This window comes from Lepisosteus oculatus, unplaced genomic scaffold (assembly GCF_040954835.1).
Source record: "Lepisosteus oculatus isolate fLepOcu1 unplaced genomic scaffold, fLepOcu1.hap2 HAP2_SCAFFOLD_63, whole genome shotgun sequence".
Lineage (NCBI taxonomy): Eukaryota > Metazoa > Chordata > Actinopteri > Semionotiformes > Lepisosteidae > Lepisosteus > Lepisosteus oculatus.
The window spans coordinates 14,223-32,472 of NW_027168182.1; the positions used below are offsets into that span (position 1 = coordinate 14,223).

Here is an 18,250-nt window from a genome sequence, read left to right on the forward strand (position 1 = left end):
TTGATGTTTGTTCTGTCTGCCAAAGTTGCATTTTGACATCCGGACGGGGGGACTTTATCATTTGAACGTGAAGCCAGCCTTAAACCCTCTGAGGCGTGTCTGTCTGCCGGCACGTATCTTGTGAAAGGTATTTTTTTTTTAACGGAGAGCAACTTTAAAAAGGTATCCGCAGCCACCTCGCAGTCCGTGTTTGATTATAGGAGGAATGCGGCGGCGGCGGGCTCGCTTTTGTCGTGGTCGAGTGGTTAAGGCGATGGGCTCGAAATGCGTTGGGGCTTCCCCGCGCAGGTTCGAAACCTGCCGACTCCGGCGTCTGCCGCACGTCGCCTTGTGCCTGCGCGGCAGAGGCGAAGTGCCGCTTCTCCTTTCCTGGTACTATAACAACGCTAAATCGCTTGGCCCCGCTGCCATGGACATCAATTCTTCAGATAACCACACACTTTGCCTTCGCACCTCTGGTGCTCTGCTTATGCCTTTGAAAACCTAATGAATAAAGCTGAAAGAACCGACACGATATGTAGGTGCTCCTAAAGCACGCAGTAAACAACTGTTAACAGCAAGGGTTTCAGTGGGTTAACTGAGGAGAAGGCGTGATCGCTAATTGTTGACTTTTTATTTGGTGTTAGAAACACTCTTACTGTGCATGACGTGCAACAAATGTAGCCACAGAAATTGCATCACGCTTTCATGTATGCTTTTGCAGACACCAACGTTGCCTAGATAGAAAACCGAAATAGCCGTGGGTTTGCTTGCTGGTCTGAAGGATCTCTCTTCGAATCTCTGTCATTTGTCAATGGAAGTAAAAGGCGCTGCAATCTCATACGTTCAGAATCAAACCCGCAGCTGTTGTTCGACTTTATTTCTTGACTAATTACAACTGAGTGTCGCATGAGCAGTTACATAAACTTGTCTGGTATATTTGAACACAGGTGCCGTTCTTCAATTAAAACTAACAGTACATTGTCAGGGACATTCAGTTCTATACAAACAAGAGACAGACAAGAGAATATTTCTACCGTTCATGTGGACTACGTGTTGACTTACTGATCGGAATAATTGAAAAGTTCGGGCTCATAGCCGATGCAGTGCGTGCTAATTAGAACAGCAACGCTGAGCTCTCAGCACCGTACTGAGCCCAGGTGTTTTTCTAAAGCTGTCAGGTGCAGTTCATTTACATGAAGGAAATCTCTTACTGGGTACGATTGCAATGCAGTAAGTAGCACAGACTACTTAGGGAGTAGCCCGATGCGTTTAAAAACGACCCGAGCCAGGCAGGAGTCCAACCCGCAATCTCCTGATCCGTAGTCAGACGCGTTATCCATTGTGCCACTGGCCCCGGTGTGACACTGCAGGACTGTAACCCAGTGAGATCAGCACTGCAACTAGTAAAATATTACCCCCGGTCCATTCTTTACCAAAAGTGAGAAACACCTGTTTTCTACATTTTGTCTGTTTTAAAACCATATCTCTTTAAACCAAACCAAGAGTCTGTCTTTTGCACTGATATTCTGATTCATTTCGATTTCAAAGAAAAAAAAACATTATCTTCCAAAGCATCATAAAATTGTCCCTTCTTCCAGACTCTACTTCTCTCTTGTAGTAGTACAGCAGACCTTTCCAGGTGAGCAGATCACAGAGTCCGAAATGAGCTTCCTCCATCAAGCAAAGTACCTGAACATGACTCTGTCTTCATAAAAGTGCCCCTGTAATAAAGAAATTAAATCCGAAATCAAGAGGGCAGTTGCCTACTGAAGTTCAAGAAGTCATCAATTTTAACCTAGCAACACATTAAAGGCTGCATCTATACAAGTACGATTCTAGAAATGCTCACCAGATTACGTTTTAAGAAGGAACTGCGCCTCAGGTTCCGCCGAGATCTTAACTCGGATGGCAGGATTCAGAGTCCGGAGTGCGGACTGATGGCGCACGGAGGGTCCACATACTGTGGATCCCTCAGTGATCTTCCGCGTGTTCAAACAGCCAGCGTGTGACTCCCCTGTCCCCGTGACCTCATTGCTCTGCTCTCGCCTCTGTGCAGCCGAGCCCGACTCATGGTAAATTGAAAACAAATATGCCCTCAACGTGAGATTTACTTTGGAGCGAGGATAGATGTTACCTTTTTATCATTGATCAGGATGTATGTGATGTGGCGACTAGGTTCAATTTTGTATCCTCTTTAAAAGATTAAGGACTGGGGTGAGCGTGATTTACCACCCTTTCAGCTAAGAACCCGACGTGCGCACCGTTTAAGCTGCATAGACTCGGTCGTTTAACTCTTCTCCATTAGAAGGGTTAAGGTTAAAGAAAAAAACATTGCTGACTTCTTTTTTTTTTTTTGCCAGCCGCGAGTGCTGATTAGCAAGGTTTGTATTTCATGTTTTGCAAGTTGCATCCATTATAAGAAAAACAAGTTGTTCAAGACAGGAAATGAATGCTTGCATTTAATTAAGTCTAGCCGTAGGCGGTTGTCCATAATGACCAGTTCTGTTCGAGAAGACAGAACAAAAAAGGCACCGCTGGGATTCGGAGCCAGGGTCTCCTGTTTACTAGACAGGCACCTTAAGCAACTAAGCCACGGCGCCCCAGGAGAGCTGTCCTTTGACAGCCACTTGGACACACCACTCAGACACATCTGCATTCGGTGTGTGCTCCGCCTGCTCGCTGAGCAAGTTGCCACCTTTACATATAATAGCAACATCAACACCAAGAGAAAGGGTGACAAATGGCTTTTATCTGGAACTTTTCATGTCCAAGGAGCTCAATGTGCTTTCTGTGTACAACAGGGCCACTGAACTCCACACTGGCCACTGAACCACAGCAGTGGCTTGCTGGCTTGACATCTCCCAAGGAAAATGTTGAAATCGCATGTGGAACAGGAAAATGACCCTCGAGTACGGGGGAAAAAAAAGAAAAGGATCATCTGGAGCGCGCCAACCCATGTCCGGACAGCCCAGATCCCTCGACGAGGTGGCCGAGTGGTTAAGGCGATGGACTGCTAATCCATTGTGCTCCGCACGCATGGGTTCAAATCCCATTCTCGTCGCGCTCCATGTGTGCCCGTTCGGCGTTGGCCCTCCTGTCGTTTGCTCCGGTTCTAGAGCCGTGCATTTTCTAGCGGTGGCTGAACATGGTATAGTAGGCCAACGTCGGTATCGAGCAGTAACAGTAACGGTATTTACGTGTCGCTGCTGCCAAGTGGCTCTGGGTTGAGACCGCGTTTTCACTTACTTGCAACGCAAACGGAGAAAGCGATTTTTGACAGTCTCTCGAGAGACCGCGCTAGGTGTTTAGGGATAGACTTTGTCAGTTCCCCCTGGGATGGTGGCCTCTCAAATAGTTTGTGATTCCTTATACAGTAGAAGCCTGCTTCGTGGCTTAAATCCAAGCTAAGGAAACGAGTTAGAGGTCTGATGCAGAACTGCGAATTCAATGAAGGGGAACACTACAGTACATTGCACTGTATGTGTGAGGAAAGCTGCCCCCTTCAGTCCCTTGTCGACCGAACAGAGGACTGTAAAGGATACCGCCAAGAAACTTAAGGATGCTGGTTGGAATCCAGCTCCAAAGAAGCCCCTTTGGGTGTTATGTCATCAAAAAGTAAGAACAGCGAATCTCCCTTTGATCAAAAGCGCAACAGAGCTGTTTTCCGTGGAGCAGGTTTCAGACCCGTAGACCTGTTTTATTTGTAGGGCAGGGCGCATTCCCAAACGCGAATCTCCTGTTTTAGAAATGCTTTGGGCGGCGTGAAGTGAAAATAAGAAGTGGGCTCCAGATGCACATGGAAGCAATCAAGTGTTTCATCCGAGCTGTTTCAAAGACTGCCCAAGAGCTTTCCTTTCACAGAGGCGCAACGATTAATGATGGGGGTGCACCCTTCAATGCGCCTTACGACTCTAGGGAGTGATTGAGACGATTCGTAGCGTGTGCTCATTTCTCTCTATTCCCCGTGTTGCAGTGGTAGGATGACGTCAATTACTGCTTCGACACGTAACGGCATTATAATCACGTGCAGGAGCTGAGGGCTTTAGTTTTGTTTCGTTTTCCATGGCGTTCGTAAGCGCGCAAATCAAAGGCAAGTCCTGCGTCTAAGACGAACGTAAATGCTTTTGAAAGTGCAGTGTGGTGCAGCTTGTAAAATCCTTGTCCACATTTGTGGTTTGTTGATGTTTGTTCTGTCTGCCAAAGTTGCATTTTGACATCCGGACGGGGGGACTTTATCATTTGAACGTGAAGCCAGCCTTAAACCCTCTGAGGCGTGTCTGTCTGCCGGCACGTATCTTGTGAAAGGTATTTTTTTTTTAACGGAGAGCAACTTTAAAAAGGTATCCGCAGCCACCTCGCAGTCCGTGTTTGATTATAGGAGGAATGCGGCGGCGGCGGGCTCGCTTTTGTCGTGGTCGAGTGGTTAAGGCGATGGGCTCGAAATGCGTTGGGGCTTCCCCGCGCAGGTTCGAAACCTGCCGACTCCGGCGTCTGCCGCACGTCGCCTTGTGCCTGCGCGGCAGAGGCGAAGTGCCGCTTCTCCTTTCCTGGTACTATAACAACGCTAAATCGCTTGGCCCCGCTGCCATGGACATCAATTCTTCAGATAACCACACACTTTGCCTTCGCACCTCTGGTGCTCTGCTTATGCCTTTGAAAACCTAATGAATAAAGCTGAAAGAACCGACACGATATGTAGGTGCTCCTAAAGCACGCAGTAAACAACTGTTAACAGCAAGGGTTTCAGTGGGTTAACTGAGGAGAAGGCGTGATCGCTAATTGTTGACTTTTTATTTGGTGTTAGAAACACTCTTACTGTGCATGACGTGCAACAAATGTAGCCACAGAAATTGCATCACGCTTTCATGTATGCTTTTGCAGACACCAACGTTGCCTAGATAGAAAACCGAAATAGCCGTGGGTTTGCTTGCTGGTCTGAAGGATCTCTCTTCGAATCTCTGTCATTTGTCAATGGAAGTAAAAGGCGCTGCAATCTCATACGTTCAGAATCAAACCCGCAGCTGTTGTTCGACTTTATTTCTTGACTAATTACAACTGAGTGTCGCATGAGCAGTTACATAAACTTGTCTGGTATATTTGAACACAGGTGCCGTTCTTCAATTAAAACTAACAGTACATTGTCAGGGACATTCAGTTCTATACAAACAAGAGACAGACAAGAGAATATTTCTACCGTTCATGTGGACTACGTGTTGACTTACTGATCGGAATAATTGAAAAGTTCGGGCTCATAGCCGATGCAGTGCGTGCTAATTAGAACAGCAACGCTGAGCTCTCAGCACCGTACTGAGCCCAGGTGTTTTTCTAAAGCTGTCAGGTGCAGTTCATTTACATGAAGGAAATCTCTTACTGGGTACGATTGCAATGCAGTAAGTAGCACAGACTACTTAGGGAGTAGCCCGATGCGTTTAAAAACGACCCGAGCCAGGCAGGAGTCCAACCCGCAATCTCCTGATCCGTAGTCAGACGCGTTATCCATTGTGCCACTGGCCCCGGTGTGACACTGCAGGACTGTAACCCAGTGAGATCAGCACTGCAACTAGTAAAATATTACCCCCGGTCCATTCTTTACCAAAAGTGAGAAACACCTGTTTTCTACATTTTGTCTGTTTTAAAACCATATCTCTTTAAACCAAACCAAGAGTCTGTCTTTTGCACTGATATTCTGATTCATTTCGATTTCAAAGAAAAAAAAACATTATCTTCCAAAGCATCATAAAATTGTCCCTTCTTCCAGACTCTACTTCTCTCTTGTAGTAGTACAGCAGACCTTTCCAGGTGAGCAGATCACAGAGTCCGAAATGAGCTTCCTCCATCAAGCAAAGTACCTGAACATGACTCTGTCTTCATAAAAGTGCCCCTGTAATAAAGAAATTAAATCCGAAATCAAGAGGGCAGTTGCCTACTGAAGTTCAAGAAGTCATCAATTTTAACCTAGCAACACATTAAAGGCTGCATCTATACAAGTACGATTCTAGAAATGCTCACCAGATTACGTTTTAAGAAGGAACTGCGCCTCAGGTTCCGCCGAGATCTTAACTCGGATGGCAGGATTCAGAGTCCGGAGTGCGGACTGATGGCGCACGGAGGGTCCACATACTGTGGATCCCTCAGTGATCTTCCGCGTGTTCAAACAGCCAGCGTGTGACTCCCCTGTCCCCGTGACCTCATTGCTCTGCTCTCGCCTCTGTGCAGCCGAGCCCGACTCATGGTAAATTGAAAACAAATATGCCCTCAACGTGAGATTTACTTTGGAGCGAGGATAGATGTTACCTTTTTATCATTGATCAGGATGTATGTGATGTGGCGACTAGGTTCAATTTTGTATCCTCTTTAAAAGATTAAGGACTGGGGTGAGCGTGATTTACCACCCTTTCAGCTAAGAACCCGACGTGCGCACCGTTTAAGCTGCATAGACTCGGTCGTTTAACTCTTCTCCATTAGAAGGGTTAAGGTTAAAGAAAAAAACATTGCTGACTTCTTTTTTTTTTTTTGCCAGCCGCGAGTGCTGATTAGCAAGGTTTGTATTTCATGTTTTGCAAGTTGCATCCATTATAAGAAAAACAAGTTGTTCAAGACAGGAAATGAATGCTTGCATTTAATTAAGTCTAGCCGTAGGCGGTTGTCCATAATGACCAGTTCTGTTCGAGAAGACAGAACAAAAAAGGCACCGCTGGGATTCGGAGCCAGGGTCTCCTGTTTACTAGACAGGCACCTTAAGCAACTAAGCCACGGCGCCCCAGGAGAGCTGTCCTTTGACAGCCACTTGGACACACCACTCAGACACATCTGCATTCGGTGTGTGCTCCGCCTGCTCGCTGAGCAAGTTGCCACCTTTACATATAATAGCAACATCAACACCAAGAGAAAGGGTGACAAATGGCTTTTATCTGGAACTTTTCATGTCCAAGGAGCTCAATGTGCTTTCTGTGTACAACAGGGCCACTGAACTCCACACTGGCCACTGAACCACAGCAGTGGCTTGCTGGCTTGACATCTCCCAAGGAAAATGTTGAAATCGCATGTGGAACAGGAAAATGACCCTCGAGTACGGGGGAAAAAAAAGAAAAGGATCATCTGGAGCGCGCCAACCCATGTCCGGACAGCCCAGATCCCTCGACGAGGTGGCCGAGTGGTTAAGGCGATGGACTGCTAATCCATTGTGCTCCGCACGCATGGGTTCGAATCCCATTCTCGTCGCGCTCCATGTGTGCCCGTTCGGCGTTGGCCCTCCTGTCGTTTGCTCCGGTTCTAGAGCCGTGCATTTTCTAGCGGTGGCTGAACATGGTATAGTAGGCTAACGTCGGTATCGAGCAGTAACAGTAACGGTATTTACGTGTCGCTGCTGCCAAGTGGCTCTGGGTTGAGACCGCGTTTTCACTTACTTGCAACGCAAACGGAGAAAGCGATTTTTGACAGTCTCTCGAGAGACCGCGCTAGGTGTTTAGGGATAGACTTTGTCAGTTCCCCCTGGGATGGTGGCCTCTCAAATAGTTTGTGATTCCTTATACAGTAGAAGCCTGCTTCGTGGCTTAAATCCAAGCTAAGGAAACGAGTTAGAGGTCTGATGCAGAACTGCGAATTCAATGAAGGGGAACACTACAGTACATTGCACTGTATGTGTGAGGAAAGCTGCCCCCTTCAGTCCCTTGTCGACCGAACAGAGGACTGTAAAGGATACCGCCAAGAAACTTAAGGATGCTGGTTGGAATCCAGCTCCAAAGAAGCCCCTTTGGGTGTTATGTCATCAAAAAGTAAGAACAGCGAATCTCCCTTTGATCAAAAGCGCAACAGAGCTGTTTTCCGTGGAGCAGGTTTCAGACCCGTAGACCTGTTTTATTTGTAGGGCAGGGCGCATTCCCAAACGCGAATCTCCTGTTTTAGAAATGCTTTGGGCGGCGTGAAGTGAAAATAAGAAGTGGGCTCCAGATGCACATGGAAGCAATCAAGTGTTTCATCCGAGCTGTTTCAAAGACTGCCCAAGAGCTTTCCTTTCACAGAGGCGCAACGATTAATGATGGGGGTGCACCCTTCAATGCGCCTTACGACTCTAGGGAGTGATTGAGACGATTCGTAGCGTGTGCTCATTTCTCTCTATTCCCCGTGTTGCAGTGGTAGGATGACGTCAATTACTGCTTCGACACGTAACGGCATTATAATCACGTGCAGGAGCTGAGGGCTTTAGTTTTGTTTCGTTTTCCATGGCGTTCGTAAGCGCGCAAATCAAAGGCAAGTCCTGCGTCTAAGACGAACGTAAATGCTTTTGAAAGTGCAGTGTGGTGCAGCTTGTAAAATCCTTGTCCACATTTGTGGTTTGTTGATGTTTGTTCTGTCTGCCAAAGTTGCATTTTGACATCCGGACGGGGGGACTTTATCATTTGAACGTGAAGCCAGCCTTAAACCCTCTGAGGCGTGTCTGTCTGCCGGCACGTATCTTGTGAAAGGTATTTTTTTTTTAACGGAGAGCAACTTTAAAAAGGTATCCGCAGCCACCTCGCAGTCCGTGTTTGATTATAGGAGGAATGCGGCGGCGGCGGGCTCGCTTTTGTCGTGGTCGAGTGGTTAAGGCGATGGGCTCGAAATGCGTTGGGGCTTCCCCGCGCAGGTTCGAAACCTGCCGACTCCGGCGTCTGCCGCACGTCGCCTTGTGCCTGCGCGGCAGAGGCGAAGTGCCGCTTCTCCTTTCCTGGTACTATAACAACGCTAAATCGCTTGGCCCCGCTGCCATGGACATCAATTCTTCAGATAACCACACACTTTGCCTTCGCACCTCTGGTGCTCTGCTTATGCCTTTGAAAACCTAATGAATAAAGCTGAAAGAACCGACACGATATGTAGGTGCTCCTAAAGCACGCAGTAAACAACTGTTAACAGCAAGGGTTTCAGTGGGTTAACTGAGGAGAAGGCGTGATCGCTAATTGTTGACTTTTTATTTGGTGTTAGAAACACTCTTACTGTGCATGACGTGCAACAAATGTAGCCACAGAAATTGCATCACGCTTTCATGTATGCTTTTGCAGACACCAACGTTGCCTAGATAGAAAACCGAAATAGCCGTGGGTTTGCTTGCTGGTCTGAAGGATCTCTCTTCGAATCTCTGTCATTTGTCAATGGAAGTAAAAGGCGCTGCAATCTCATACGTTCAGAATCAAACCCGCAGCTGTTGTTCGACTTTATTTCTTGACTAATTACAACTGAGTGTCGCATGAGCAGTTACATAAACTTGTCTGGTATATTTGAACACAGGTGCCGTTCTTCAATTAAAACTAACAGTACATTGTCAGGGACATTCAGTTCTATACAAACAAGAGACAGACAAGAGAATATTTCTACCGTTCATGTGGACTACGTGTTGACTTACTGATCGGAATAATTGAAAAGTTCGGGCTCATAGCCGATGCAGTGCGTGCTAATTAGAACAGCAACGCTGAGCTCTCAGCACCGTACTGAGCCCAGGTGTTTTTCTAAAGCTGTCAGGTGCAGTTCATTTACATGAAGGAAATCTCTTACTGGGTACGATTGCAATGCAGTAAGTAGCACAGACTACTTAGGGAGTAGCCCGATGCGTTTAAAAACGACCCGAGCCAGGCAGGAGTCCAACCCGCAATCTCCTGATCCGTAGTCAGACGCGTTATCCATTGTGCCACTGGCCCCGGTGTGACACTGCAGGACTGTAACCCAGTGAGATCAGCACTGCAACTAGTAAAATATTACCCCCGGTCCATTCTTTACCAAAAGTGAGAAACACCTGTTTTCTACATTTTGTCTGTTTTAAAACCATATCTCTTTAAACCAAACCAAGAGTCTGTCTTTTGCACTGATATTCTGATTCATTTCGATTTCAAAGAAAAAAAAACATTATCTTCCAAAGCATCATAAAATTGTCCCTTCTTCCAGACTCTACTTCTCTCTTGTAGTAGTACAGCAGACCTTTCCAGGTGAGCAGATCACAGAGTCCGAAATGAGCTTCCTCCATCAAGCAAAGTACCTGAACATGACTCTGTCTTCATAAAAGTGCCCCTGTAATAAAGAAATTAAATCCGAAATCAAGAGGGCAGTTGCCTACTGAAGTTCAAGAAGTCATCAATTTTAACCTAGCAACACATTAAAGGCTGCATCTATACAAGTACGATTCTAGAAATGCTCACCAGATTACGTTTTAAGAAGGAACTGCGCCTCAGGTTCCGCCGAGATCTTAACTCGGATGGCAGGATTCAGAGTCCGGAGTGCGGACTGATGGCGCACGGAGGGTCCACATACTGTGGATCCCTCAGTGATCTTCCGCGTGTTCAAACAGCCAGCGTGTGACTCCCCTGTCCCCGTGACCTCATTGCTCTGCTCTCGCCTCTGTGCAGCCGAGCCCGACTCATGGTAAATTGAAAACAAATATGCCCTCAACGTGAGATTTACTTTGGAGCGAGGATAGATGTTACCTTTTTATCATTGATCAGGATGTATGTGATGTGGCGACTAGGTTCAATTTTGTATCCTCTTTAAAAGATTAAGGACTGGGGTGAGCGTGATTTACCACCCTTTCAGCTAAGAACCCGACGTGCGCACCGTTTAAGCTGCATAGACTCGGTCGTTTAACTCTTCTCCATTAGAAGGGTTAAGGTTAAAGAAAAAAACATTGCTGACTTCTTTTTTTTTTTTTGCCAGCCGCGAGTGCTGATTAGCAAGGTATGTATTTCATGTTTTGCAAGTTGCATCCATTATAAGAAAAACAAGTTGTTCAAGACAGGAAATGAATGCTTGCATTTAATTAAGTCTAGCCGTAGGCGGTTGTCCATAATGACCAGTTCTGTTCGAGAAGACAGAACAAAAAAGGCACCGCTGGGATTCGGAGCCAGGGTCTCCTGTTTACTAGACAGGCACCTTAAGCAACTAAGCCACGGCGCCCCAGGAGAGCTGTCCTTTGACAGCCACTTGGACACACCACTCAGACACATCTGCATTCGGTGTGTGCTCCGCCTGCTCGCTGAGCAAGTTGCCACCTTTACATATAATAGCAACATCAACACCAAGAGAAAGGGTGACAAATGGCTTTTATCTGGAACTTTTCATGTCCAAGGAGCTCAATGTGCTTTCTGTGTACAACAGGGCCACTGAACTCCACACTGGCCACTGAACCACAGCAGTGGCTTGCTGGCTTGACATCTCCCAAGGAAAATGTTGAAATCGCATGTGGAACAGGAAAATGACCCTCGAGTACGGGGGAAAAAAAAGAAAAGGATCATCTGGAGCGCGCCAACCCATGTCCGGACAGCCCAGATCCCTCGACGAGGTGGCCGAGTGGTTAAGGCGATGGACTGCTAATCCATTGTGCTCCGCACGCATGGGTTCGAATCCCATTCTCGTCGCGCTCCATGTGTGCCCGTTCGGCGTTGGCCCTCCTGTCGTTTGCTCCGGTTCTAGAGCCGTGCATTTTCTAGCGGTGGCTGAACATGGTATAGTAGGCTAACGTCGGTATCGAGCAGTAACAGTAACGGTATTTACGTGTCGCTGCTGCCAAGTGGCTCTGGGTTGAGACCGCGTTTTCACTTACTTGCAACGCAAACGGAGAAAGCGATTTTTGACAGTCTCTCGAGAGACCGCGCTAGGTGTTTAGGGATAGACTTTGTCAGTTCCCCCTGGGATGGTGGCCTCTCAAATAGTTTGTGATTCCTTATACAGTAGAAGCCTGCTTCGTGGCTTAAATCCAAGCTAAGGAAACGAGTTAGAGGTCTGATGCAGAACTGCGAATTCAATGAAGGGGAACACTACAGTACATTGCACTGTATGTGTGAGGAAAGCTGCCCCCTTCAGTCCCTTGTCGACCGAACAGAGGACTGTAAAGGATACCGCCAAGAAACTTAAGGATGCTGGTTGGAATCCAGCTCCAAAGAAGCCCCTTTGGGTGTTATGTCATCAAAAAGTAAGAACAGCGAATCTCCCTTTGATCAAAAGCGCAACAGAGCTGTTTTCCGTGGAGCAGGTTTCAGACCCGTAGACCTGTTTTATTTGTAGGGCAGGGCGCATTCCCAAACGCGAATCTCCTGTTTTAGAAATGCTTTGGGCGGCGTGAAGTGAAAATAAGAAGTGGGCTCCAGATGCACATGGAAGCAATCAAGTGTTTCATCCGAGCTGTTTCAAAGACTGCCCAAGAGCTTTCCTTTCACAGAGGCGCAACGATTAATGATGGGGGTGCACCCTTCAATGCGCCTTACGACTCTAGGGAGTGATTGAGACGATTCGTAGCGTGTGCTCATTTCTCTCTATTCCCCGTGTTGCAGTGGTAGGATGACGTCAATTACTGCTTCGACACGTAACGGCATTATAATCACGTGCAGGAGCTGAGGGCTTTAGTTTTGTTTCGTTTTCCATGGCGTTCGTAAGCGCGCAAATCAAAGGCAAGTCCTGCGTCTAAGACGAACGTAAATGCTTTTGAAAGTGCAGTGTGGTGCAGCTTGTAAAATCCTTGTCCACATTTGTGGTTTGTTGATGTTTGTTCTGTCTGCCAAAGTTGCATTTTGACATCCGGACGGGGGGACTTTATCATTTGAACGTGAAGCCAGCCTTAAACCCTCTGAGGCGTGTCTGTCTGCCGGCACGTATCTTGTGAAAGGTATTTTTTTTTTAACGGAGAGCAACTTTAAAAAGGTATCCGCAGCCACCTCGCAGTCCGTGTTTGATTATAGGAGGAATGCGGCGGCGGCGGGCTCGCTTTTGTCGTGGTCGAGTGGTTAAGGCGATGGGCTCGAAATGCGTTGGGGCTTCCCCGCGCAGGTTCGAAACCTGCCGACTCCGGCGTCTGCCGCACGTCGCCTTGTGCCTGCGCGGCAGAGGCGAAGTGCCGCTTCTCCTTTCCTGGTACTATAACAACGCTAAATCGCTTGGCCCCGCTGCCATGGACATCAATTCTTCAGATAACCACACACTTTGCCTTCGCACCTCTGGTGCTCTGCTTATGCCTTTGAAAACCTAATGAATAAAGCTGAAAGAACCGACACGATATGTAGGTGCTCCTAAAGCACGCAGTAAACAACTGTTAACAGCAAGGGTTTCAGTGGGTTAACTGAGGAGAAGGCGTGATCGCTAATTGTTGACTTTTTATTTGGTGTTAGAAACACTCTTACTGTGCATGACGTGCAACAAATGTAGCCACAGAAATTGCATCACGCTTTCATGTATGCTTTTGCAGACACCAACGTTGCCTAGATAGAAAACCGAAATAGCCGTGGGTTTGCTTGCTGGTCTGAAGGATCTCTCTTCGAATCTCTGTCATTTGTCAATGGAAGTAAAAGGCGCTGCAATCTCATACGTTCAGAATCAAACCCGCAGCTGTTGTTCGACTTTATTTCTTGACTAATTACAACTGAGTGTCGCATGAGCAGTTACATAAACTTGTCTGGTATATTTGAACACAGGTGCCGTTCTTCAATTAAAACTAACAGTACATTGTCAGGGACATTCAGTTCTATACAAACAAGAGACAGACAAGAGAATATTTCTACCGTTCATGTGGACTACGTGTTGACTTACTGATCGGAATAATTGAAAAGTTCGGGCTCATAGCCGATGCAGTGCGTGCTAATTAGAACAGCAACGCTGAGCTCTCAGCACCGTACTGAGCCCAGGTGTTTTTCTAAAGCTGTCAGGTGCAGTTCATTTACATGAAGGAAATCTCTTACTGGGTACGATTGCAATGCAGTAAGTAGCACAGACTACTTAGGGAGTAGCCCGATGCGTTTAAAAACGACCCGAGCCAGGCAGGAGTCCAACCCGCAATCTCCTGATCCGTAGTCAGACGCGTTATCCATTGTGCCACTGGCCCCGGTGTGACACTGCAGGACTGTAACCCAGTGAGATCAGCACTGCAACTAGTAAAATATTACCCCCGGTCCATTCTTTACCAAAAGTGAGAAACACCTGTTTTCTACATTTTGTCTGTTTTAAAACCATATCTCTTTAAACCAAACCAAGAGTCTGTCTTTTGCACTGATATTCTGATTCATTTCGATTTCAAAGAAAAAAAAACATTATCTTCCAAAGCATCATAAAATTGTCCCTTCTTCCAGACTCTACTTCTCTCTTGTAGTAGTACAGCAGACCTTTCCAGGTGAGCAGATCACAGAGTCCGAAATGAGCTTCCTCCATCAAGCAAAGTACCTGAACATGACTCTGTCTTCATAAAAGTGCCCCTGTAATAAAGAAATTAAATCCGAAATCAAGAGGGCAGTTGCCTACTGAAGTTCAAGAAGTCATCAATTTTAACCTAGCAACACATTAAAGGCTGCATCTATACAAGTACGATTCTAGAAATGCTCACCAGATTACGTTTTAAGAAGGAACTGCGCCTCAGGTTCCGCCGAGATCTTAACTCGGATGGCAGGATTCAGAGTCCGGAGTGCGGACTGATGGCGCACGGAGGGTCCACATACTGTGGATCCCACAGTGATCTTCCGCGTGTTCAAACAGCCAGCGTGTGACTCCCCTGTCCCCGTGACCTCATTGCTCTGCTCTCGCCTCTGTGCAGCCGAGCCCGACTCATGGTAAATTGAAAACAAATATGCCCTCAACGTGAGATTTACTTTGGAGCGAGGATAGATGTTACCTTTTTATCATTGATCAGGATGTATGTGATGTGGCGACTAGGTTCAATTTTGTATCCTCTTTAAAAGATTAAGGACTGGGGTGAGCGTGATTTACCACCCTTTCAGCTAAGAACCCGACGTGCGCACCGTTTAAGCTGCATAGACTCGGTCGTTTAACTCTTCTCCATTAGAAGGGTTAAGGTTAAAGAAAAAAACATTGCTGACTTCTTTTTTTTTTTTTGCCAGCCGCGAGTGCTGATTAGCAAGGTTTGTATTTCATGTTTTGCAAGTTGCATCCATTATAAGAAAAACAAGTTGTTCAAGACAGGAAATGAATGCTTGCATTTAATTAAGTCTAGCCGTAGGCGGTTGTCCATAATGACCAGTTCTGTTCGAGAAGACAGAACAAAAAAGGCACCGCTGGGATTCGGAGCCAGGGTCTCCTGTTTACTAGACAGGCACCTTAAGCAACTAAGCCACGGCGCCCCAGGAGAGCTGTCCTTTGACAGCCACTTGGACACACCACTCAGACACATCTGCATTCGGTGTGTGCTCCGCCTGCTCGCTGAGCAAGTTGCCACCTTTACATATAATAGCAACATCAACACCAAGAGAAAGGGTGACAAATGGCTTTTATCTGGAACTTTTCATGTCCAAGGAGCTCAATGTGCTTTCTGTGTACAACAGGGCCACTGAACTCCACACTGGCCACTGAACCACAGCAGTGGCTTGCTGGCTTGACATCTCCCAAGGAAAATGTTGAAATCGCATGTGGAACAGGAAAATGACCCTCGAGTACGGGGGAAAAAAAAGAAAAGGATCATCTGGAGCGCGCCAACCCATGTCCGGACAGCCCAGATCCCTCGACGAGGTGGCCGAGTGGTTAAGGCGATGGACTGCTAATCCATTGTGCTCCGCACGCATGGGTTCAAATCCCATTCTCGTCGCGCTCCATGTGTGCCCGTTCGGCGTTGGCCCTCCTGTCGTTTGCTCCGGTTCTAGAGCCGTGCATTTTCTAGCGGTGGCTGAACATGGTATAGTAGGCCAACGTCGGTATCGAGCAGTAACAGTAACGGTATTTACGTGTCGCTGCTGCCAAGTGGCTCTGGGTTGAGACCGCGTTTTCACTTACTTGCAACGCAAACGGAGAAAGCGATTTTTGACAGTCTCTCGAGAGACCGCGCTAGGTGTTTAGGGATAGACTTTGTCAGTTCCCCCTGGGATGGTGGCCTCTCAAATAGTTTGTGATTCCTTATACAGTAGAAGCCTGCTTCGTGGCTTAAATCCAAGCTAAGGAAACGAGTTAGAGGTCTGATGCAGAACTGCGAATTCAATGAAGGGGAACACTACAGTACATTGCACTGTATGTGTGAGGAAAGCTGCCCCCTTCAGTCCCTTGTCGACCGAACAGAGGACTGTAAAGGATACCGCCAAGAAACTTAAGGATGCTGGTTGGAATCCAGCTCCAAAGAAGCCCCTTTGGGTGTTATGTCATCAAAAAGTAAGAACAGCGAATCTCCCTTTGATCAAAAGCGCAACAGAGCTGTTTTCCGTGGAGCAGGTTTCAGACCCGTAGACCTGTTTTATTTGTAGGGCAGGGCGCATTCCCAAACGCGAATCTCCTGTTTTAGAAATGCTTTGGGCGGCGTGAAGTGAAAATAAGAAGTGGGCTCCAGATGCACATGGAAGCAATCAAGTGTTTCATCCGAGCTGTTTCAAAGACTGCCCAAGAGCTTTCCTTTCACAGAGGCGCAACGATTAATGATGGGGGTGCACCCTTCAATGCGCCTTACGACTCTAGGGAGTGATTGAGACGATTCGTAGCGTGTGCTCATTTCTCTCTATTCCCCGTGTTGCAGTGGTAGGATGACGTCAATTACTGCTTCGACACGTAACGGCATTATAATCACGTGCAGGAGCTGAGGGCTTTAGTTTTGTTTCGTTTTCCATGGCGTTCGTAAGCGCGCAAATCAAAGGCAAGTCCTGCGTCTAAGACGAACGTAAATGCTTTTGAAAGTGCAGTGTGGTGCAGCTTGTAAAATCCTTGTCCACATTTGTGGTTTGTTGATGTTTGTTCTGTCTGCCAAAGTTGCATTTTGACATCCGGACGGGGGGACTTTATCATTTGAACGTGAAGCCAGCCTTAAACCCTCTGAGGCGTGTCTGTCTGCCGGCACGTATCTTGTGAAAGGTATTTTTTTTTTAACGGAGAGCAACTTTAAAAAGGTATCCGCAGCCACCTCGCAGTCCGTGTTTGATTATAGGAGGAATGCGGCGGCGGCGGGCTCGCTTTTGTCGTGGTCGAGTGGTTAAGGCGATGGGCTCGAAATGCGTTGGGGCTTCCCCGCGCAGGTTCGAAACCTGCCGACTCCGGCGTCTGCCGCACGTCGCCTTGTGCCTGCGCGGCAGAGGCGAAGTGCCGCTTCTCCTTTCCTGGTACTATAACAACGCTAAATCGCTTGGCCCCGCTGCCATGGACATCAATTCTTCAGATAACCACACACTTTGCCTTCGCACCTCTGGTGCTCTGCTTATGCCTTTGAAAACCTAATGAATAAAGCTGAAAGAACCGACACGATATGTAGGTGCTCCTAAAGCACGCAGTAAACAACTGTTAACAGCAAGGGTTTCAGTGGGTTAACTGAGGAGAAGGCGTGATCGCTAATTGTTGACTTTTTATTTGGTGTTAGAAACACTCTTACTGTGCATGACGTGCAACAAATGTAGCCACAGAAATTGCATCACGCTTTCATGTATGCTTTTGCAGACACCAACGTTGCCTAGATAGAAAACCGAAATAGCCGTGGGTTTGCTTGCTGGTCTGAAGGATCTCTCTTCGAATCTCTGTCATTTGTCAATGGAAGTAAAAGGCGCTGCAATCTCATACGTTCAGAATCAAACCCGCAGCTGTTGTTCGACTTTATTTCTTGACTAATTACAACTGAGTGTCGCATGAGCAGTTACATAAACTTGTCTGGTATATTTGAACACAGGTGCCGTTCTTCAATTAAAACTAACAGTACATTGTCAGGGACATTCAGTTCTATACAAACAAGAGACAGACAAGAGAATATTTCTACCGTTCATGTGGACTACGTGTTGACTTACTGATCGGAATAATTGAAAAGTTCGGGCTCATAGCCGATGCAGTGCGTGCTAATTAGAACAGCAACGCTGAGCTCTCAGCACCGTACTGAGCCCAGGTGTTTTTCTAAAGCTGTCAGGTGCAGTTCATTTACATGAAGGAAATCTCTTACTGGGTACGATTGCAATGCAGTAAGTAGCACAGACTACTTAGGGAGTAGCCCGATGCGTTTAAAAACAACCCGAGCCAGGCAGGAGTCCAACCCGCAATCTCCTGATCCGTAGTCAGACGCGTTATCCATTGTGCCACTGGCCCCGGTGTGACACTGCAGGACTGTAACCCAGTGAGATCAGCACTGCAACTAGTAAAATATTACCCCCGGTCCATTCTTTACCAAAAGTGAGAAACACCTGTTTTCTACATTTTGTCTGTTTTAAAACCATATCTCTTTAAACCAAACCAAGAGTCTGTCTTTTGCACTGATATTCTGATTCATTTCGATTTCAAAGAAAAAAAAACATTATCTTCCAAAGCATCATAAAATTGTCCCTTCTTCCAGACTCTACTTCTCTCTTGTAGTAGTACAGCA

The 18,250-nt window shown here is 46.9% G+C and overlaps 4 non-coding genes across 4 annotated transcripts; all 4 read left to right on the forward strand.

The window, feature by feature from the left end:
• Positions 1-2,961: 2,961 nt before the first annotated feature.
• Positions 2,962-3,043, forward strand: trnas-gcu (transfer RNA serine (anticodon GCU)). The gene has a single exon. It is a non-coding gene; the product is annotated as a tRNA-Ser (tRNA).
• A 4,078-nt stretch (positions 3,044-7,121) lies between these two features.
• On the forward strand, positions 7,122-7,203 carry trnas-gcu (transfer RNA serine (anticodon GCU)). Its single transcript has one exon. It is a non-coding gene; the product is annotated as a tRNA-Ser (tRNA).
• A 4,078-nt stretch (positions 7,204-11,281) lies between these two features.
• Positions 11,282-11,363, forward strand: trnas-gcu (transfer RNA serine (anticodon GCU)). Its single transcript has one exon. It is a non-coding gene; the product is annotated as a tRNA-Ser (tRNA).
• A 4,078-nt stretch (positions 11,364-15,441) lies between these two features.
• trnas-gcu (transfer RNA serine (anticodon GCU)) lies at positions 15,442-15,523 on the forward strand. The gene has a single exon. It is a non-coding gene; the product is annotated as a tRNA-Ser (tRNA).
• Positions 15,524-18,250: the final 2,727 nt, after the last annotated feature.